This window comes from Geotrypetes seraphini, chromosome 5 (assembly GCF_902459505.1).
Source record: "Geotrypetes seraphini chromosome 5, aGeoSer1.1, whole genome shotgun sequence".
In the NCBI taxonomy this organism is placed as follows: Eukaryota; Metazoa; Chordata; class Amphibia; order Gymnophiona; family Dermophiidae; genus Geotrypetes; species Geotrypetes seraphini.
This window is the reverse complement of record NC_047088.1, coordinates 83,968,651-83,992,964: the sequence shown is the minus strand read 5'-3', so window position 1 is coordinate 83,992,964 and position 24,314 is coordinate 83,968,651. Positions and strand designations below refer to the sequence as shown.

Below are 24,314 nucleotides of genomic sequence, written 5' to 3'. Positions count from 1 at the left end.
TAGCTATTTCTGGGCAAGAATCCAAAGCTTTACCCAGTACTGTGCTTGGGTTCCAACTGCCGAAATCTCTGTTAAGACTTACTCCAGCCCATCTACACCCTCCCAGCCATTGAAGCCCTCCCCAGCCCATCCTCCACCAAACGGCCATATACAGACACAGACCATGCAAGTCTGCCCAGTACTGGCCTTAGTTCAATATTTAATACTAGTGTTTAAGCCCGTTACATTAACGGGTGCTAGAATATATGGCTGGCTGTCTTTATTTATGTCTCTCTCCCTGCTCCTGTCTCTTTCTTCCTTTCGTTCTGTCTCTCTCCCTCCTGCAATTTTTATCTCTCTCTCCCTGGCACCCTTTGTCTGTCTGTCTTTCTTTCTGTCTCTCCCACCCCCCATTCCCTTATCTCCCCCCCCACCACTTTCCTTTGCAGAAGCAGCAGCGGTATTTCCCTTCCCCTCCAGGTCCCTCTGAAGCAGTAGCAGTATTTTCTCCCACCCCCCATTCCCTTCTCTCCCCCCCCCACTTTCATTTGCAGAAGCAGCAGTGATATTTCCCTTCCCCTCCAGATCCCTGTGAAGTAGTAGCAGCATTTCCCCCCCCACCACTTTCCTTTGCCTGTCTGTCTTTCTGTCTCTCCCACCCCCCATTCCCTTCTCTCCCCTCCCCCCCCCACTTTCCTTTGCAGAAGCAGCAGTGATATTTCCCTTCCCCTCCAGATCCCTGTGAAGTAGTAGTAGCAGCATTTTCCCCCACCTACCCCCCATTCCCTTATCTTCCCCCCCACCACTTTCCTTTGCAGAAGCAGCAGCGGTATTTCCCTTCCCCTCCAGGTCCCTCTGAAGCAGTAGCAGTATTTTCTCCCACCCCCCATTCCCTTCTCTCCCCCCCCCCCCCACTTTCATTTGCAGAAGCAGCAGTGATATTTCCCTTCCCCTCCAGATCCCTGTGAAGTAGTAGCAGCATTTCCCCCCCCCCCACCACTTTCCTTTGCAGAAGCAGCAGTGATATTTCCCTTCCCCTCCAGGTCCCTGCTGAAGCAATAGAAGCATTTTCCCCCACCCCCCATTCCCTTCTCTTACCGTGAGCTGCCCTGCTCCGTTCGGCCCCTCCCCTTCCCTTCTTGCGTGCTGAAGGTTCTCTGCTGCGGCTGAAGGTTTTTTTTTCGGCGGCTCTTCTCACGATCCCCGTGGTGGCTGATCCTCCTGTTCAAAGCGGCCTGCTGAGGTTCGCGGCCGGCTGTAACGAACCTCGCAGGCCGCTCTCCAACTTGGTAGCATGTTCCCTCTGACGTGATCGCGTCAGAGGGAACGTGCTACCATGTGGAGAGCTGCCTGCGAGGTTCGTTACAGCCGGCCACGAACCTCAGCAGGCTGCTTTGAACAGGAGCGGTAACGGTTGTTGCGGGAAGGGGGGGAGTCGGCGACATGCAGGCCGCTGTGAACAGGAGCGGCAGTGGCGGCAGGACCATGAGCCCTCCTCCCGCCATCCGCCGCCAGCGCCGCTCCTGTCGCCCGATGCACCTAACTGGCACATACGCCTCAAGCCGCGGCCACGGACGGACACAGCACACATGAGGTCCCCACAGGAGATGAGGCGCCGCTGCTAACAGCCAAGGTAGGTGCTGGGAAGAAGGCTGGGGACTCACGCATGCGCACTCCTGCGACCACAGACCTACAGCGCACGGAACACGCAAATAGGAGTGCGCATGCGCGAGTTAGCCTTTTATTATATAGGATTATTTTCTGATTCTAAATATTCTGTGTTCATCCCACGCTTCTTGAACTCAGTCACAGTTTTACTCTCCACCACCTCTCTCGGGAGCGCATTCCAGGCATCCACTACCCTCTCCGTAAAGTAGAATTTCCTAACATTGCCCCTGAATCTACCACCCCTCAACCTCAAATTATGTCCTCTGGTTTTACCTTTTTCCTTTTTCTGGAAAATATTTTGTTCTACGTTAATACCCTTCAAGCATTTGAACATCTGAATCATATCTCCCCTGTCTCTCCTTTCCTCTACGGTATACATATTCAGGGCTTCCAGTCTCTTTCAAACCTAAAGGGACAACAGATACCCTCTACTTGGTGTACCAAATTGAAAACAAATGTGACTAGAAAGAAGTGGAAATATCAACTGTAACTGAAATATTGAGAAAAAGAAAAAGAGAGAGGAATTGTAATTATTAGACTTAGTCCAACCTCTTTATAGGTAGTTTTTACCCACTTTGAAAAGTACACACCTGTTGATATTTTGCTGCATATACAAGGGTTCTTCAAAAAGCTTGCACACTTTCACATTTCACAGAGATCTGGGCTTTCTTTCCTACTATAAAGACATTTAAAACTGCTATGCAACCTTTCTGTCTCCACCCCTCCCTCTTCCTATCCCCAATATGCTTTCATGTTTTCCTTATACTGCATATACTGATATTTGTCAATATTTGCTTTTTTCTGATCTGAAGAAGAAGGGTTACCTTCAAAAGCTAATCATAAAATGTATTGAGTTAGTCCAATAAGAAGTTATTACCTTATTTCCTTTGTTTTAAAATTTTATTTCTTTATATTTTTGCAGGAAAATGGTTGGGTCTGGAGAAGTGGCAAGAGGGTGTGTCATAGAATGTCATGTGACTAGTCAGTCAAGCAAGCTGGCTAACCTTGCAGATAGTGGGAGAGTTGTTATGCTATGGTGAAGTTGGCAGCTAAGCTTACAATTTGCACTAACGAGGAACAACGATCTGTCGTACGTTTTTTGTGGACAGAACTGTGTGCTCAATATGGGGACAAATTTATCTCTCGTAGAGTCATCTATGACTGGCTAGAATTGTCTGAAAATGGCCATACAAATGGATGTCCAGGAACAACTATTACCACACAAAAGCCCTAGAACTGATTCGAGAAAACAGAAGAATTACGGTTGATCAGAAGGCAGAAAAGCTGACTGTCTGTATTGGATCTGCATATTCCCTTATTCATGACATCATTAATTTCTATAATGTGTGTGCCAGGTGGGTGCCTAAGAAACTGAGGGGGGGGGAGAATCAGTTGGGCAGGAGAAACTGGGCATCTCTCCAAGCCTCCACACTGCAGCCCCGCACATTGGAAACACTCCGAAAATTGAAAGTCATGTGAGTTTTGCTGCGGCATGGTCAGGCAAAGGTCAGCATCAGAGAAGTGTGTGACTTTTGAATTTTGCCATAGCTAAACCAGAGGGGAAAAAACTGCCCCGGGTCAGCTTGTTGGCAATTCTCCGAAGAACAATGTGGCCAGGCCTGGGAAAGAGCTGACTCCATCCCCCGAGAGAAAAGGAGAATTGTGTGACTGAGCATTTTGCTGCAGTTACATCAGAGATACTGTATGAAGTCTAGCATTGTCCAATACTAGCCTCCTCCTTGGTGACATAGTGGTTAGAACTACAGCCTCAGCACCCAGAGATTGTGGGTTTAAACCCCTTACTGCTCCTTGTGACTCTGGGCAAGTCAATTAATCTTTCACTGCCCCAGTTACATTAGATAGATTGTGAGCCCACCGGGACAGATGGGGAAAATGTTTGAAGTACCTGTATGTAAACTATTTTGAGTGTGGTTGTAAACTACAAAAGGGTGGCATACAAGTCCCAATCCCTTTACTTGCCCAATTCTGTTATTATTTTTGCAAAGTTGCTTGGTTAGGTGACAAAGAAAGCAGCATTCTAAAGGGCAACACATGCTGCGTGTTTCTTTAGTGAATTCTAACTTTTTTTTTTTTTACAAAATTTAACTTCACCATATCTGGTATGGCCTCTCCTTCAGCAACAGGTCAGGTATCCCTCCATATTCACAGTATGGCTACACAGTGTAAGGCTCCTAGTGCTACTTAAAGTGCTCCCATGAGGGGAAAAAAAAGGTTGAATTATTGGACTTGCTTCATAGAGTGGTCAGCCTCCGCAGTTGCTCAGCATTAAGCAATTAATGAATCTACTGTTAGGTACCTAAAGTAGGAAAAGCCAATCCGTGAAGCTTTTGCTGCAGCTATAGCAGCGGGTGCAAAGACATTACAAGTTGTGCGAGATAGCAATCTCTCGCATATGGAAACTGCAACATTTATGTTGGCGCAAGATATCTACAAGAAGAGAATTCCTGCAGACTCTGTGCTGATAAGAGGAAAAGCAACGTCTTTGTATGATAACCTGAAGAAAAGAGGAGAATTGTTGCAATCCACAGACTTTCAGGCCAATAAAGGGTGGTTTGATAAATTCCGGCACAGGTATGGCCTATGTAATGTACAAGTGACAGGAAAAGCAGTATCTGCCAACCAAGAGGCAGCTAGAGCTCCTTACCACCTTTAAGGAAACTATTAAAGAGAAGGCGCATGAACCTGAACTGCTCTATTTTGGAAGAGAATGCCTCAGAGGACTTTCATTAGCAAAGAGGAAAAGCGAGCACCAGGCTTCAAGGCTGCAAGGACAGACTAATCGTGCTGCTTTGTGCAAATGCAGTAGACCATATAATAAAGCCTACACTGGTTTATAAAGCCGCTAACCTCCGAGCCTTGAAGGGAAAAGATAAGTTCCAGCTGCCTGTTTACTTGATGCACAACAAGAAGGCTTAGACAACAAGAATGCTGTTCTTTTAGTGGTTTCATGAGTGTTTTGTGTCTGAAGTAGGAAAATACCTTTTCTGGAAGGGAAAGGACTTCAAAGTTCTGCTGGTATTGGCCAATGCTCCTGGACATCTAGAACCACACGAGTTCAACACTGAGGGTGTTGAGGTCGTCTACATGCCCACCAACACATCTCTCAACTAGCCTCTCGACCATGGGGTAATAAGGCCATTCAAGGCACACTACATATGGTATTCAATGGAGAGGATTGTCCATGCAATGGAAGAAGACCTCCCAATGTGAAGAACATCATGAGAACACAGATGGACTTCACTATCGCCGATGCCATCAGTTTTACTAAAAGAGCGATGAAAGCTGTCAAGTCAGAGACAATGAACTTGTGCTGGAAGAATCTTTGGTCTGAATGTGTCAACGAGCTTGAATAATGACCAGAAGTTCAGCTAATAAAGCTAAGTGAATTATCTCTAATAGATATACTAAAAAGAAAGTAAAGGCTTTTAAATAATATGAAATAAAAGTCAAAAAATAAACCTATGTAAAGGATCCAATGACGAGTTGAGGCTAAAGCTGCCCACCATGAGCGTATGCTGAGTGGGGAGGTGGCCTCGCTGAGGATCGTGTGAGTTTGAAAAGTTGGAAATGAAGGAGGTGTAAATATATGGTTTACTTCCTTATATATTTGAAGTTTATATGTTACTACTGCCTCTTCCTTAAATATATGTACAAGTTGAGTGCCTTGGGGTTTAATGGACTATTTTTATGACTTCAATCCATCCATGGTATATGCTTTGAAGGTGAGTTAGCAGAAGCACTAATGTCTACAAACATGAATATACATAAAGAAATGAAGAAGCAAAAGAGTCAGCCTGAAATCACACTGTATTTCCAGAAGATACCAAGAGTTCCTGCCTCCCCATTCACCTCTTCCACATCAACCACCCATGAATAAGTTCCACCTTCATCTCCTCTACCGCATAGAGAACATGTACAGGGCGATGAGAATGAAAGGGGAATGTGGGGGACGACTTGAAAATAGCCTTTTTGTCACTTTAGCATTTCAAAGCTGACATTCAAAGCGGTGGGCATTGGAGGATTAAGTGACTTGCCCAGGGTCACAAGGACCAGCACTGGGATTTGATCTCACAACCTCTGGGTGTAGAGGCAGCAGCTCAACCACTGATGATCCATTTCCACTGCCTGAGGAGGCACTTGGTACTCGTTTATCCTCTTTATCTCCTCCTCCTGCACCGGATGCAGAATGTGTACAAGATGACAAGGATGGAGACACCATCTGATACGGGTTACAGGATTGTGTTCAACAGTATTAAGAATTAGAGTACTGTATATGAACTTGTGTTTAACAAATGCATACAACTGAGTTATAGTTTTTTTCTGGGCCCTGATATTTTCTATATTGGTGGATTTTCCATGATTTAATAGGATTACAGTATATGCTTGTACATGGTCAGTACTATAATACAGTACATGAACTGTACTGCTAAAGTGTACAGTACAATGCAATAACTTGTTTATTTTAAAGCAATCTATCCTCACGAATATGGAGTGAATGTTTATTATTTGCGAATTTATAGTATTCACAAGGATTGTACCCCAAACCCTGCAGATATGAAAGGAAAAAGTTATTTGCAAATTTTTGGTATTCACGAGAGGGCTGCGCCTCTATCCCTCACGAATATGGAGGGAAATCTGTACTGTTCAGCACCAAATTATGAGCGACATTTACTGAATCCAGCCCTTAATGCACAGTAAAGGTTTTGCTTCTATGGTAACTGCATAAGCAGATGCTGGGAGCGTCCCTAATTAAAGCAGAATGTGGGCAGTTTCAGTACAGTAATGTGCACAATTATTACACAAAACTGCAAAACTTACATACGAGTACTTTAGTGAAAAGGTCTCTAGGTTGAACTTCGTGCTCATGGAGATTTATTACAAATTACCATTCAAGAGGGAAAAGGCACATTTAAAATTATATCAGCCAAATCCAATTTCGGTTTTGAAGATCCAGACTGGGACAGTCTGCTGTGCTTTGAATTACTGTTCAAGGGAATTGTTCATCAGTCAGAAACCAGGTGTTGAAAAAATGTATAGTAAAACATTAGGGACAGTGTTTCTAGCCGTCCGTAGCATCTGTCATGCTGAGGCACTCCCTTAAAACACACACTTAGATAGCATTTGTCTGTCCAGTCAAGCTTTAGAGCATGCTAACTCTATGCTTCACCGCAGAGGTGATGTGAAGGTCCCCTGAACTGTGTGATTATCCCAGTAATCGTTCAGGAAGCAAGATAAGCAAGACAGGGTTTCTACCAAGCATTAAAAATGTATTAGTCTTTTTCCCCCCATATCAGAATCAATGAGAAATAAAATGCAGAAAAATTTGCCTGACAGTTAATTAGGATTTTGCTAAAATATTGTTAAATGCTGGTGGTCCCATAATGATGTACTCATTCGGTTCCAAAATCTTAATTAAATTTAACAGAACCAAACCATAAAAGCAGGCACATTACGGCTGCTTTAATTTAGAAAATTTTGTAAATGCATTTAAAATCCTATAATACAGCTTTTTATGACTGCCTTCCTTCATTGCAAAATAAAATGCCATTAAGTGATAAACAAAACTGTGTCCAGGGTGCTAACTGTGCAAGGCTAGAACACATTTTAGTGCAGCTCATTATTATTTTCCCCCCAATTTTTGTGCTGGAAAGCCTGCTGAAGGGTTGATGAATTTTCTTTTTAGATTAAAATCATTTCCAAAATATCCTTTGATGCAGCAACAGATCTCCCAAATTACCTTGCAGGAATTACATGGTACCAAGATTACAGGCTGTCTCTCCCTTCACCAGCTGTTAACTGTGCAAGCTTCTCACCTTTCCCAAAAAGGTTCTGCTTGTAGCTCTTGATTGAGAAGAGCGGGCTGAGCTCTTCCAGAGATGCCTGCTAGATTTTGTTGGAAAAAGACTTTTAAAAGAAGCATTTGAAAATTAGATTAATGGGTATATTTAAAAAAAAAAATAAAAAAATTGACACTCCTCCAAAGAAAAGATTGGGAGGGACCAAAGGTGCATTAAAAAATAATATTTTCATAAAAAGCTAAAAATGTTCTGAAAATCACCCCAGCTTTCTCATGCTGAAGGAATATGTATTATTGAAATGAATATGCATGATTATATAATATTAAAATAATATTAAATGTTGACCTGGGGCCAGTAATAGAACAGCTGCATTGGCTGCCGATGAGAAAGCGAACCCAGTTCAAGATGGCCTGCACGGTTCACAAAGTGATCTACAGAGAAAACTTGGATGAGCTAACTTCTGATATTAAAATCCATACTCCTTCTTCAATTCACATGTATTGCAACGATTCAAACTATCCTTCCCATTATCTCAACAAATTCAGCGGAAGACAATGGGCTCCTTTTACGAGGGCATGTTAGGGCCTTAACGCGCGGAATATCACGCGCGCTAAAATGCCACACGTGCTAGCCGCTACCGCCCCCTCTTAAGCAGGTGGTAGTTTTTCGGCTAGCATGCGCTAATCCGGTGCGTGCACTAAAAACGCTAGCGCACCTTCGTAAAAGGAGCCCAATGTTTGAAGACACCTTTGAATACCAAGGACCTCTCATTTGGAATAAACTGCCAGCATACCTAAAACAACCTTGACTTCCAGAAGAAACTTAAGACATATCTCTTCTCTCTAGAGCAGTGGTCTCAAACTCAAACCCTTTGTGGGGCCACATTTTGGATTTGTAGGTACTTGGAGGGCCACAGAAAAAATAGTTAATGCCTTATTAAAGAAATGACAATTTTGCATGAGGTAAAACTCTTTATAGTTTATAAATATTTCCTTTAACAGTTAAAAGGAAAGATATATAAATTATAAAGAGTTTTACCTTATGCAAAATTGTCATTTCTTTAATAAGACATTAACTATTTTTTCTGCAGTCCTCCAAGTACTCTATTTTTTCTGCAGCCCTCACATTTAAAGTTTAATATCTTTTCTTTCTCAAAACTGACACATTTCAATCACTATATTGAAAATAAAATAATTTTTCCTACCTTTGTTGGCTGGTGACTTTATTTTTCTGTGCTTTCAACTGTTTCCAGGGCCTTCTTGTCCTTTGACTGTTTTTCTCTCCATCTTCACTTTCTGCCTTGCATCCATCTTTGGAATTAACTTAATGTTCAATTTTTCTGCTTTCTTTTCAAAATCTACGTTTCCATGTCTTCCCTTCCCTTCCTATCTCTCTCTTCTTCCGTCCTATTTCCATGATCTGGCATCTCTTTCCTTCCTTTCTCTCCCTCCCTCCTTCCTTCCTTTCCCCTGGTCTGGCATCTATCTCCTTCCCTTCCCCCATGCCCTGGCATCTCTCCCTCCCCCTCCATGGTCTGATATCTGCTTTTCTTCCCTCCCTCCCATGAACTTGGCTTCTCTTGTTCCTCTCCTCTCCCTAGTCTTCCTAAAACCGCTAGCGTACCTTTGTAAAAGGAGCCCATAGTCTCTGAACCATAATATTCTTGTTTTTGATTTGCTTAGTATGAGGAAGTTTTTCTTTGTCCATGCATTTAGGACATTGATAGTATTTTTCAAGTAATTGAGGGTATTATTGAAGGATTCTTTGGCTATACAGAGAATAAAGATATCATTTGCATAAGAGAGGATGTGATCCTGGATCGAGGGCAGATTATTTACCAGAGCTCTCAAATAGATGTTAAACAGGGAGGTGATAGTGGTGAGCCTTGTGGAAGGCCACAGCTGGCCTTCCATTGCTGGAATCTGTTGTCATCGTTCCAAACCTCTGCCCTACACCTTATTTTATAACATGTGTGCCTATATTTCCTAACTCCAAAGGGGACATGGCCATGGGAAGGGCGTGGGCGAGTCAGGAAGGTTCCCAGAAATTAGGCGTGATGTACAGAAAACCTGTATTTGCATGCGGAAGTGCTCATGGCCAAAGTCAGATACAAGAAGTGCATCGAATTAGTATTCGGTAAAGGATGCTCTGCACAAAGCGCCCTTTATAGAATACATCTTAGTACTGATCATAATGGCACTAATTATTTTTCCCTCTAGCAGCGTCCATTTTAATTTTCCCTTTGCATCACTAGGAACTCTCTGTTTTTGTCTGTGTAACCAAGTAAGTACTTTCATACTTCCTTTAAGAATATAACTTTGTTCGGTTATTTCTGAGAGTTTTTAACCCTGTCTGTGTTAGTCTCTCTGCCCTTTCTCAGTACCCCTTGCCATGGATTTCCCCCACAGCAGACGCTTTGGCAAACCTCTTTTACCATAGTTTATATATATTTACTTTATTTTACATTTTTACTGAATAATTTTACTGAGTCCTGCACCAAGTCTATTACATTTGCCTTGCCTTTTCTGGTTTCCCTTTTGGCATCATTTTAATCCTTCATAGTTGTATTGGTAACCTTATTCATAGCAATGTAGAGTTGTTTGCAACATTATGGGCTCCTTTTACTAAGCTGTGCTAGTGGTTTTAGCACGTGCTTAGTGCACGCTATATTGCCACGTGCGCTACATGCTAACGCCTCCATAGAGCTGGCGTTAGTATTTATTTGTGTAGCGCGGGGTTAGCGCGTGCTAACCTTTAGCGTGCGCTAAAAATGCTAGCGCAGTTTAGTAACAGGGGCCCTATGGCATTTGGTTTTCATTATTTTTTTTATATATTGCTGCTCTCTCTTTCAACCATCTATTTCTAGTTCAAAATATGAGTGCCTTTTACTTATGTATTGTGTTTTTCAAACTTTTTAATTATGATTTTTTAATTATTATAAGATATATAGGTTCATAGTTTATTAAACATAAGAACATAAGAAGTACCTCCGCTGGGTCAGACCAGAGGTCCATCGTGCCCAGCAGTCCGCCCACGCGGCAGCCCAACAGGTCCAGGACCTGTGCAGTAATCCTCTATCTGTACCCCTCTATCCCCTTTTCCTTCAGAAAATTGTCCAATCTCTTCTTGAACCCTAATACTGTACTCTGTCCTATCATGCCCTCTGGAAGTGTATTCCAGGTGTCCACCACCATTGGGTGAAGAAAAACTTCCTAGTATTGGTTTTGAATCTGTCCCCTTTCAACTTTTCCGAATGCCCTCTCGTTCTTGTAGTTTTCGAAAGTTTGAAGAATCTGTCCGTCTCCACTTTCTCTATGCCCTTCATGATTTTGTAAGTCTCTATCATATCCCCTTTAATTCTCCTCTTCTCCAGGGAAAAGAGCCCCAGTTTCTCCAGTCTCTTAGTGTATGAAAGGTTTGATTGAACGCTAAACATAGAATTCAAAGTGTTGTACATTAAAATAAATGGGGGAATTAATATTAAAACAAACATGACTTAGTACAAAACCATTTACATAGACATGGAGCGGCATTAAAAAAAACACAAAAGTCTAACTCTAATTATACATCCAAAAAAATCATCCAAGTCCAAAACACCTAGAGAAAGACCTTTTGGACATGGGAGGGGTCATCAAAGTGATGGACTAGCCACCCAGACATGGCAACAGAGTAGTGGGGTACCTTATAGGGCTCTGCTGTGAACTTCACAAGAAGGGTGCCACATAAACATCTCACCACAACTTCCTTACAGGTCATGGTAAGCTCCAAAAAACACCCCCAAAACCTACTATACCTATCTGTCTACAATCCCAATAGCCCTTATGGCTGCAGGTGCCACCTATATGGCAATACAGTAGGGTTTAGGGGGGTTTGGTGGCTTTTCACCATGAATGCAATGGTTAGAGTGACTTATGGGCCTGGGTCCTCCTCTCTATGGTTCACTAGCCCATCCCCCAGACTACTTAAGCCACCTCTGCAGTTCTACTAGGCTTTCCTATGCCAGTTGCTGATGTTCTGGAGGCAGGTGTTTTTACTCTGATTTTTATCGTGGTGTGGTAGGGGGAGGGTCATTGATCACTGGGGGAGTGTGTGTGTAGGGGATCTGTACTTTGTCCCTGCAGTGGTTATCTGGTCACTTTGGATGCCTTCTGGGCACTTAGAACTGTTGTTTTTAGATCGCCTAAGTCACAATGTATAAGTTCCATCTAGGCAGTCTCGTCAAACTTTCGATTAGTGCTGCAGGATGACTAAGTTTGGTCGGCCCACATCCTGCCCTAACCACTCCTCAAAAAATGCCCCTTTTTGCTCTGGGTGACTAGCGGCAGTGAAAAAGCCTAAGCTACCTCTAGATATGTCTAAAACCCATTTTGATTATCGGCACTTGGACGACTTATCTTTTAGGTCGACCAAGTGCCGATTTAGGCGGGGTTTTGACATATTTCTCTTTCAATTATGAACCTCATAATGTCCAGCTTTCACATCCATAATTGACTACTGAGAAAATTAGTGCGTGGACAGGTTTGATCTTCGTTTGGAGTGTTACTTCCTTGCCTTTGAATACTTTGTTGAGAGCCTTCACTGACGAGCGACCAAGTGCTATTCTACAGAGTATTTCTTCCCTGCTATCTGCTTCCTTTAAGAACGAGCCTAGGAGATCAAAATCCTTTACAACTGCTATTCTATCACCTTCAAGCTCAAAATCTTCATCATTTTCTTTGTCCATGATCATTGTCTTGTTTATGTTCAGTTCTAATCCCATGTTATGACTTTCAGTTTTCAGTTTTCTCCCCTTTTCCTTCAGAAAATTGTCCAATCCCTTCTTGATCCCTAATACTGTACTCTGTCCTATCACGCCCTCTGGAAGCGCATTCCAGGTGTCCACCACCGTTGGGTGAAGAAAATCTTCCTAGCATTGGTTTTGAATCTGTCCCCTTTCAACTTTTCCGAATGCCCTCTCGTTCTTGTAGTTTTCGAAAGTTTGAAGAATCTGTTCCTCTCCACTTTCTCTATGCCCTTCATGATCTTGTAAGTCTCTATCATATCCCCTCTAATTCTCCTCTTCTCCAGGGAAAAGAGCCTCAGTTTCTCCAATCTCTTAGTGTATGAAAGGTTTGATTGAATGCTAAACGTAGAATTCAAAGTGTTGTACATTAAAATAAAAGGGGGAATTAATATTAAAATAAACATGACTTAGTACAAAACCATTTACATAGACGTGGAACGGCATAAAAAAAACACAGAAGTCTAACTCTAATTATACATCCAAAAAAATCATCCAAGTCCAAAACACCTAGAGAAAGACCTTTTGGACATGGGAGGGGTCAGCAAAGTGATGGACTAGCCACCCAGACATGGCAACAGAGTAGTGGGGTACCTTATAGGGCTCTTTGCTGCTGGTGATAAACGTATCATCTGTATAGCACAAGTTGTTTATATTTCGACCACCAACTTTGAAACCAACGCTCTCTTCTTCCAAATTTGCTTTTCTGAAGATGGTGTCACCGTAAAGGTTGAAAGGTAAGGTGATAAGATGCAACCTTGCCTAATGCCACGTTTTATAGGAAATCAATCAGTATTGCAATATTCAGTTCCTACTGCAGCTTCTTGATTTTTGTAGAGGCTCTTTGTCAGCTGAGTTATGTGTTTGGGTATTCCCATTTGTGCTACAGTTCTCCATAGTTTATTGTGATCCACACAGTCAAAAGCTTTGCTGTATTCGATGAAGCAAACGTATGGGGGCTTTTGGTATTCTTTGCTCTTCTCCAATATCCATCTAAAATTGGCAATAATGTTTCTTTTTCCTTGACCTTTCCTGAAACCACCCTGAACTTCAGATTATTCTTGATCAATGTATGACTGTAGCCTTCGTTGTATTATTTTTCTGTAATATTTTGCTGGAGTGTGGAATTAATACAATTGCTCTGTAGTTGTAGTCCTTGGTGTCACCTTTCTTCAGTATAGGCTTTTCCTTGTCGTGCTACTGGGGCTTGCACATATCTGAGAAGCTGAAAACTATGCTATCAGTAGTTTCACTACCATCAGGGCCTCCCAAGGCAGACAAATTTCAGTGGAGATGTCAGACTAAAGATTTACCACCCATCTGGGCAGCAGCAGATGGACAGTGTTGGAGGTGGAGGATCGCATTTGATGTGACAACATCAAATTTACACTATGCAGAAGAAAGGCCCGGCAATCCACTTCTGTATTCTACCAAGAAAACTTGATGATGATGAGACAAATATATGTTTATGTTTATTTAAGATTTGATATACCGCTCCTGCATTTTACTGACCTAAGCGGTTTACAATGTATCAGACTAAAATGAAACTAGGTTCTTGAGAAAAACTACCCTATCTGTCCCGAAGGCTCACAATCTAGCTAAAGTACCCAATTAAAATAAAAATATGTATGCTCGAGTAATTTTTCCTCTTTATTATATTTAGTTAAATCCTTGATTCCCACAAGGAGGCTTCTTAAAGCTTTTTCTCCCTCAACAGGTGGACTATATTAAGAGATTTTCTTCCTTATTTTTGTTTCATATTCATTTATCTTATGATGAATTGAAAAATAATTTTTCAGTATTTCTTGTACAATTGTGTATATAATTATTTGAAATTATAAATAAATAAATAAAATACAATAAAAATATGTAATACATTTCTAAGATCAAAAATCAAAGAAATAAAAAATAGAAATAATGAAAGAAGATAAAAAATTAAAAATAATATGATATATACCAGAGAAATATAGAATCATGTCTATAATGTTCCTAGATATATAGAACTGTATAGCTCTAAGTAATATACTGTCCATAGCTGTACATGGTTTCTGGTATAAGAGGTTAGAATCATTTTATAGATTTTCTGTAATAAAGAATCAACAAGTGATAAAGGGCTTGCTAAAGGGCAAAATGATGTCACAAAAGAGCACTTTATGTGGAAAACAGCATTAAACACTGGAAAACACTTTTAAAAAACCTAGGGCTCCTTTTACAAAGGTGTGCTAGCGTTTTTAGCGCATGCACTTGATTAGCGCGCACTAGCCGAAAAACTACCGCCTGCTCAAGAGGAGGCGGTAATGGCTAGCGCGCACAGCATTTTAACTATTCCGTGCGTTAAGGCCCTTATGTGCCTTTGTAAAAGGAGTCCCTAATTTCAAGTCATCAGTACTATTTTTCACGCAGTCACCACACAAAAGGTACTAAGAAGCAGATTAGTCCAAGTAGAGAACATATGATTTATTAGTAACAAAGACCCAACATGGTGTCACAGCCACCCCCAGGCAAGCAGTTCTCTGCGGGACATTTGTCACGATTCAGGTGTTGAACCCTCATCCAGTGCAGGATTTCACTGGAGACCTAAGAGTCATCTTTTAAGTCACTTCTACAGACAACCGTACAGGGACTTTCAACAAGAAAAAAAACCCCTCTTTATTGTAACAGTTCAAATAAAAAGGTTTCGCTTTTCAGCATGAAAACACTTCACAGGAAAACAAAACAGGTTGGTATGTCAGGATGCAAATGCAAGCAGTGTCTCACTTCCGGCTCACCACACAATTGTTTCCCACATACTCACCTTTATAGGACCCCCAGGGACCCCTGAAGAAGACTTTTTGTCGAAACACAGACCGTGTTGGGTCCTGTATCCCTAGCGCACTAGGTCCTTTAAGGCTCTTATGTGGATTTATTTTTATGTGGATGATTTCAGTGTACCTTTGGAACTTTGACACTTTCAAATAAAGTCCATTTAGGAACATCGTCACTCCACAGAGTTTTTTTTTGTTTGTTTGTTTTTTTGGGGGGGGTTTGGTTATGTCAGGATGCTCCCCAAGAAATATTTATTAGTATAGGTACTGATAATGTAAAAGAATATACCAAAACAAATAAGAACATAAGAACATAAGAAACGCCTTCACCGGATCAGACCAAGGTCCATCTAGTCCGGTGATCCGCACACGCGGAGGGCCATTTAGGTGCTCCTTGTTGGAGACCCGGATTTCCCGTAGCCCTCAATATGATTTGCAAGAAGGTGTGCATCCAACTTGCGTTTGAAACCCAGAACAGTATTCTCTGCCACCACCTCCTCCGGGAGAGCATTCCAAGCGCCCACCACTCGTTGTGTGAAACAGAACTTCCTGATGTTTGTCCTGAACCTGTTGCCGTTCAGTTTCAGGCTATGACCTCTTGTCCGTGTCACATTTGAAAATGTCAGTAATGCTGCTTCCTGGTCAATTTGGTCAAATCCTTTTAATATTTTAAAAGTCTCTATCAGATCCCCACGCAGTCTTCTCTTTTCGAGGGTGAACAGTCCCAGTTTTCCAAGACGTTCCTTGTAGCTTAAATTCTCCATGCCTTTGACTAGTTTCGTGGCTCGCCTCTGCACCCTCTCCAACAGAATCTTATCCTTCTTAAGGTATGGAGACCAGTGTTGGACACAGTATTCTAAGTGTGGTCTGACCATTGTTCTGTAAAGTGGCATTATAACATCTTCCGACCTACTCGTGATCCCCTTCTTAGTCATGCCTAACATCCTATTTGCTTTCTTCGCCGCCGCCGCACATTGAGCCGATGGCTTTAGGGTTCTGTCTATCAGCACCCCCAAATCCCTTTCTTGTTCGCATTTGGCTAATGCTCTTGATTATACGCCCACACAGAACAGCTATAGCAGGGGTAGGGAACTCCGGTCCTCGAGAGCCGTATTCCAGTTGGATTTTCAGGATGTCCCCAATGAATATGCATTGAAAGCAGTGCATGCAAATAGATCTCATGCATATTCATTGGGGACATCCTGAAAACCCGACTGGAATATAGCTCTCGAGGACCGGAGTTCCCTACCCCTGAGCTATAGTATCCCACAGTGCTGTGCTCACCACTTGTAGGGGCACTGTTTCTTTAGCATAAGAAAAAAACTCCCAAAAAGTACGCTTCACATGGTCCGGTTCTGTCTTTCACAGTCCACTTTTCCAGTTTGGTTATTTGCTATTCAAAATAAACTTTTTAAAATATTTTGGATTCTCTCTCTAAATGCTTCACAGTCAAGCAACAGCATTCACCAGTGCTGTACACTGGCTCTCCAGCACGTGCCTGCGCTGGGAGGAGAGTTGTGTGTGTGATGGAACACTTTAATCACTAGGCCCACAATTCCAACACAATGCAACATAAACTTCCTAACTTCCTTGCTAAGAATCTTTATTGTACAAAACAAAAAGGAAAACCTTCAAAGGGCTTTTCATAGGTGTTTTTTTTTTCACCAAACAAATTCAGGGGTTGCCAGGCAATGAAAGAAAAAATAAAATGTTTCTTTCAAGTCAACAGCAGCAAAACCAAAACTGCACACATGCCACAAAAAGTAGCTGGTAGCTTTTCCCTTGCCTCAATTCCCTTAGTTAATGTCCATGTCTTGTCTCCTAGAGATCATTTCTATCTCCATGGGTTGGCTCAATTGGCTCTCTGAATTCTGGAACTCTTCTCCAACTATCTCAAACTCCATGGGCTCAGATAGCTCTGTATTAGCTGTGGCTCTCAGCCCTGAGAGGTCCTTGCCCTGTTTCTGGTGTCTCCACTCTCCCTATAGCCAGTTTGCCTTAGCATTTAAGAACTGGCTTCCATGCCCCCCCCCCCTTGGTAGTTGGTAGAATAGCTCTTAGAGGGCACCAATCTGGGACAAAGCTTGCTCTCCTACTCCCTCTAGTGGGTTTGGGTGAAATGATCTCAGTTTGAGAAAAGTGTGCTTTTCTCTGAGAGGACTGATTTACTTCTGCATCACAAAACTCTCCTGGCTCAGGGTTCCTGACAGCAAGCATAGACAGTCTATCACAATGGCCAGGTTTCGCCCTCAGACTGCACCAGGAGTAAAAAAACACATGGGAAATTTTTCAGCACTTTCAAACCATAGATCAAATCAATGTGTCTTCCTTCAGACTGGCAGCAATTTTTGCACAGAACACAATTGTTGCCAGTGGTTAAGGAAAGGAGAGGTGAACTGAAACCTAAGGATGAGCGAATGATAGTTGCAACCCAGCACAGTGGATTACAAACAAAATGGTTTAAAGCACTGAAAAATACTTGTGCAATATGCATCTGTAGATTCTGTAAGAAAGTAGAAACAGATACCTATCTCCTATCTGGCTTAGAAGTGCTGATGGCAGAAAATATTTATATAGAAAGGCACAATAAGGTCCAGGTCTTGTGGCTCATTCATTGGAAATCCTGTAAGCATTACATCATCAGTGTACTGGAAAAGCATTGAGATCATGATCCTAAGAGAACTGTGGAAAATGAAGTGATTGAGGGGCATTATCTATAGTGTGTCTAAGTCCGACTTTGGATGTCCAAATATCAGGGCGGGGAAACATCCATTTTCAAAACCTTTAAACATTCAAATTTTTTTTCTTTAAATTGACCTATTTGGATGTTTTGGTCTCTAAGGACATCTAACTTTTTGGGCCATTTTTGAATACCAAAGCATCAATGTTCATAACTTCCTAATCCAAACCATTTGGACATAGGACGGGCGAGCACAATAATGTATTAGCCCCATAGACATCCCAATAGAACAGTGGGGCACTTTAGAGGGCACTGCTGTGAACTTCAAATAAAGGATGCCAGATGTATATTTCACCATAACCCACTTATGGTGGGTGAGCCCCCCCAAATCCCTTAAAACCTACTATACCCACCTGTGTACCACCCCAATAACCCTTATAGCTGCATGTGGCAGCTATATGGCACTATAGTAGGGTTTGGATGGGTTTTTATGGGCTCATACTTATTACCATAGATGTTGTGCTTAGAGTGCATTATGGGCCTGGGTCCCTCTCTGTGGTTCACTAGCTTACCCACAAGGCTACTTAAGAAACCTGTGTGCTGCTCTACTAGACTTTCCCATACCAAATGCTGCTGTTCTAGAGTCAGGTACCTTTTTGTTCTCATTTTTGTGTGGTGGAAGGGGGTCAGTAAGCACTGGGGAAGTATTGGGGTGTCTTATCTTGATGCATGCAGTGGCCATCTGGTCAGTTTGGCCACCTTTGTGGCACTCAGATGCTTCTAAAACAGGTCTAGCTCCGAAAGTCTAAATTACGTCCAGGATGTCTTGCAAAACATTTGATTATTGTTACAAGACATCCAAGTCTATCCCGCCCTTATGCACACCCAAAGCCCACCCATAACATACCTCCCCCATGCCTATCTTGAGTTCTTGATGCACAGAGGCTGGGACACCTTGCTAGACATCCAGAAAGGTGGTTTTGCCTATTGGCACTTAGATGTCTTGGCGATTAGGACATTCAAGTGCCAATTTAGGACACTTTTTGGACATTTATATATTTTTTTTATTATTGTCCCATTATGATCACCTGGGATATCCCCCATTCCAACTGATACCATCATTTTGGGTGCCACAGGCTTGATAAAAAAAGAACTTCCAAGGGCATCTGGATAAGTTGCTAATACATGTTACAACTTATGAACTCCAATGCAAGTATTATGGCAAGCGTTAGCAATAAACTTGAGAGACTGAGATCAAAGGCTCTGGTTTAGAAGTGAGGTTCATTCCTGTCATGGTGTGTGGAAAACTAACCAATTTGGAGAAATTGCCTACAGATATTTTAAATAATGAAATCAAGTTACATGGGATGAAAAGACCATTAAGAAATACATGTCACAGCAAATCTACAGCTATGCATATATGTAACTATTAAAGTGATTTAGTCCTAAGCACTTTCTCCCTGATATTCAGTTGGCAGCAGTCAGCAGTATTTTAAACACTAATCTAATCTAATCTAATCTAAACCTTAAGTTTATATACCGCATCATCTCCATGAGAATGGAGCTCGACACGGTTTACAAGAACTTAAAATAGTGGGTAGAGAAGAAGAAAAAGGATTACATGAACTTAGATCGTCAGCTACATTATGCCCCAATATTCAGTGCCAGGCTATATCCAAACACCAGCACTGAATATCGTGGAATAATTCTGGGCAGCCAGGCCCGAAACTTATGTAGGCCTGGTCAATATTCATCCAGGGCTGCATAAGAATTATACGGGCCCTGACTGAATATCAAGCTAGGGCCCACATAGGTTTTCCCCCCCAAACACTGCCTCCTGCATCCTCCCTCCCTCCGCCCACCCCATCCCAATATGTACGTAGGCTCCTTTCCCCTCACAATGGCCTTTCAAAATGGCTCACAATATAAACGACTGGGGAGATATAAGAAGGAAGTTCCTAAAGGTCAATGATATCCTGACACTGGTAAAGGAACCAATTAAGCTACTTTAAATGCTTTTAACCTAGAGTAGTGCTCAGACTCCAAAGATGGATTGTAAGAACTCAATATGGGGACAAGCCCCTGTAGAGATTCTTATGGTATCTATCATTGCACCATTTTGTGGTTAAAGGTAGTTTAAAGTATTGTTAAAGCCTTGTTCATGATTGAATTAGTCCATAAAGAAGCGTAATGTCCAATAGTAAATAAACTTCAAATTTTTTGATATGGACAAACACTTTAGATGTTTTTCATCAGTTTTTACAGTGGCTTAATACCTGTAACCCACATTTGCAATTCTCTTCATGTATTTCGTATACCAACATAGCTTTTTTGGACATTGATATCACCTTTCACAATGGCATGTTTGAAACCACCATACACCGCAAAGAAACTGATAGAAATACCTTACTTCACTACGAGAGTTACCATCCTCGTCACCTGAGGGATAATTTACCTGTGGGTCAGTTTTTAAGACTCAGGCGCCTGTGCAGTAGTAAGGAAGAATATAAAATCCGGTCTGGAGATATGTGGCAGAGATTCAAGGATCGTGGATATCCTTACAGCACCATCAAGAAAGCTTACAAGAGGGCCTTGTATGCCCATCGTTCTTACCTGTTACAGCAATCTCCTAATCAACCTGAGGATCGGATGGTATGTACACTCCCTTATTCATATAAAGCGTTTGCCATTAAAAAAATCATTAACACTCATTGGCACATTCTCCAGGTACATCAAAGTCTTTTACAACCCCCTCTTTTTGCCTATTCCAGAGGCAGAAATCTTCGTGAGTGTATTTCTACCTCCCACTTTGTGAGTAAATCGGAGAGTACATTGACGCAAGTTACAGGTCATTTTAAATGCGGGCATTGCACCGTCTGTGATCATGCACTGGAAACTGCTTACATTCAACATCCCAGTTTATCTAAGAAGCATTATTTACGTCAGTACACAGATTGTGACACGCAGGGGGTTGTCTATATGATCCTCTGCCCATGCAGATTACTTTACATAGGACACACTACCAGAAATATCAAGACACGTATCATTGAACATTTGAGTAAAATCAGAAGGGGAGATATGAATGCCCCTCTTGTTCAGCACTGGCACGCTACACCACATCAGCTACAGGACTTACAATTTGTTGTTTTGGAAGTGGCTCATAACATCAGAGGGGGAAATGATAAAGCTTGGTTGTGGAAGCATGAGCAAAAGTGGATTTATCACTGGCAGACGGTTTCTCCTGCTGGCCTTAACAAAGAAGTGGAGTGGTGGGCGTTTCTCCACTAGGTGATTGACACATCTTCCACAGTATAAATATGGGGTGCTCAGCTGAGCACTTATGTCACAGGAAACAGAAAAAACTACTTTTTGAATCAGGTACTCAGCCGGAAGTGCTGTGAGTGTTTTATAGGTATTGATTATTTACTTGGATTTTCAGCTTTATAACCTCATGCACTGTGTTTTGTATGTTTAGGATATTCACAGCATTGAACTTTTCCAGCTATTTAGCGGGTTCTCTGAGGAAGCCATAGCGGCGAAACGCGTCAGGACCCAGCTGAACACTTGCTGTTGATATTTTTCAAGCTAAGTCTATTTTTGAGATTATCAATTTGAAGTTTATTTACTATTGGACATTACGCTTCTTTATGGACTAATTCAATCATGAACAAGGCTTTAACAATACTTTAAACTACCTTTAACCACAAAATGGTGCAATGATAGATACCATAAGAATCTCTACAGGGGCTTGTCCCCATATTGAGTTCTTACAATCCATCTTTGGAGTCTGAGCACTACTCTAGGTTAAAAGCATTTAAAGTAGCTTAATTGGTTCCTTTACCAGTGTCAGGATATCATTGACCTTTAGGAACTTCCTTCTTATATCTCCCCAGTCGTTTATATTGTGAACACAGGACCTTGCAGTTCTGGGGTAATTAGACATGGCATCTACAGGCTGGGATACCATGCTTTCATTTACTGATCAACAAGCTGATGACATTTTGTCATCTTTCAAATTATTTACTCAGGAAGATGTGCCTACTTCTACTGTGGATTGGGAACAACTGATATTTTTACAAAAGAGAACAATTAGGGCAGAATTACATGCTGCTACTTTGGCAGAATATTGCCGAGCTAGACGCATTCCCCGAGGGCTCCGTATGCGTACAGAACCTAGACTTTTCCTTCAGAGAAAATAACAAAAGCCAAAAATCCATCAATGTTATATAAAATATTAAAAAGAATATCAATTTCAACTAGTAAGGAGAAGTCAAATGAAAATAATAACACACTTACAGCACAAAAATTGGCAGATCACTTTACAGAAAAAATTAAAATTATAAGAAACTCCTTTGTAATAAATCAACAAGGTAACATTGTTCATGATCAGTTAAAAACTGAACTCTCAACCTCAAAATGCTCTAAGTTTAAACTTCCAAGCCAAAAAGAAATTGAGTTGGCTTTTAAATCTATCAATATTAAAAGCTCAAAAGCAGATCTTCTTCCCCCGTTCATTCTGAAACAATACTTTCAAATTTTTGGACCAGTTATTCATACTTTAATTACAGAAAGTCTGACCCAAAGTAAAGTACCAAAAGACTGGAAAAAATCAATAATCCGTCCAATTCTCAAAGATAATAAGACTAGTAGTACAGATCCGGCAAACTATAGGCCTATATCTAATATCCCTTTTCTGGCCAAGTTAACGGAAAAGATAGTTTATTCCCAAATATTAGATTTTGTAGAAAAAACAAACGTTCTCCACCCTAATCAAACAGGTTTTAGAGAACATCACAGCACAGAATTATCACTAGTTGGTTTAACTACATCCATTCATTATTTTCTTGACCATCACAAAACTACTTTATTAATTTCACTAGATCTTTCCGCAGCATTTGATACAATTGATCATAAACTTCTCATAAATCGACTTCAATCTATTGGGATCACGGATCAAATTCTTTCTTGGTTTAATTCTTATTTTACAGATCGCTCTTCTTCTGTTCTCTTTAAAGAATCCATATCTAATCCTATCTCATCCACTTTCGGTGTTCCTCAAGGGTCTATTCTTTCTCCTCTACTATTTAATATCTTTCTAGCACCACTCCTTACATTGTGCCAATCTATAGGTTTTCAAGTTTTCGGATACGCTGACGATATTCAGCTGTTACACCCTGTAGATACGGATAATATTTCAGAAATACATGAGATTAGTAAGAAACTCGATCAAGTTCAAGATTGGCTAAATACTAATAAACTGGCCCTTAATATAAAAAAAACGAATTTGATGATTTTTCCTTGGAAGGAAAATCCCACACTTGTCACCCCAATTACTATAAGAAATATCCCTTTACAGATAGTCAATAAAACGAAAATATTAGGAGTAATTGTGGATTCCAAATTAAACTTTCATGACCATATAAGTTATATTGTTAAAACCTCATTCTACAGATTACGACAAATTAGATCCATCTCAAAATTTCTGAATGCACAATCTTTAAACATTCTTATCCACTCATTAGTCATATCAAAAATAGATTATTGTAATTCTCTTTTTAGAGGTATTGCATTAAATGAAATCAAACGTTTACAAATTATACAGAATGTCTCTATAAAACTTATTACAAAATCTAAAAAATTTGATCATGTTACTCCCCTACTTGAAAAGGCACATTGGCTACCTGTCATCCATAGAATAACTTATAAAATCTGTTTACTTACATTTAAAACACTATTATATAAGACTCCTGCTTTTATTTATAAACTTTTAATACCTTACCATCCTACAAGAACATTAAGATCTACTGATCAAAATCTATTAACAATACCTTCATTGAAATTGATTAATACAAGACGACAATTTATATTTTCCGTAACAGCCCCTCAAACCTGGAATGCTCTTCCAATTTTTATTCGGAACGATCAAGATTTGGTAAAATTTAAATCACTATTAAAAACATTTCTTTTTAATGATGCTTTTAATTCCTGATTTTTTATTTATTATTTTTCCTAATGTGTTTTCCTATGTTGAATCTTTTATATAACGATTGTATTTCATTACCCTATTTTTACCCAATGTAGTTTAATAAGTTTTAACCTTTGTAAGCATTGTAAATCCCAATGTTTGGTTTGTCTGTTTGTTTGCTCTCTTTTAACTAAATTTGGAATTGTACATCGCTTTGAATTAGAGAAAGCGATTAATCAAGAATAAATAAAAAACTTGAAACTTGAAAACTTGAAACAACAGTAGTTTTCTAGATAAATGGAACGCGATCTTAAATAAGTGTTCACAAGACCTTATGTTACTTATCATAGACACTACCAAACACGAGTTAAACACCTACCAATCTGAATTCCAGGAAAAAGTTGCAGTGATACAAAGTACTACACAACTAGAAGATTTCACCACCAAAATGGAAGAATTTAAAAAACAGATGGAAGAATTCCGTGTGGATATTAGAAAGACTAAAATAGGGAAATTTAAAAGAGATGAGGGTGATTACATCCGGGGGTATGTTTACCCCTGGATGGATCGCAACAAACGCTCCCGTCAGTTCAGAAAAACCACATACGCACAAACATCG

General features: G+C 40.8%; 1 protein-coding gene across 10 annotated transcripts in view; it reads right to left on the bottom strand.

Annotated features, from left to right (window-relative positions):
* The window catches only part of LOC117360819 (probable E3 ubiquitin-protein ligase MID2), a 651,807-nt gene that overhangs the window by 159,801 nt on the left and 467,692 nt on the right, over positions 1–24,314 (bottom strand). The gene's annotated exons all lie outside the window — the stretch shown is intronic.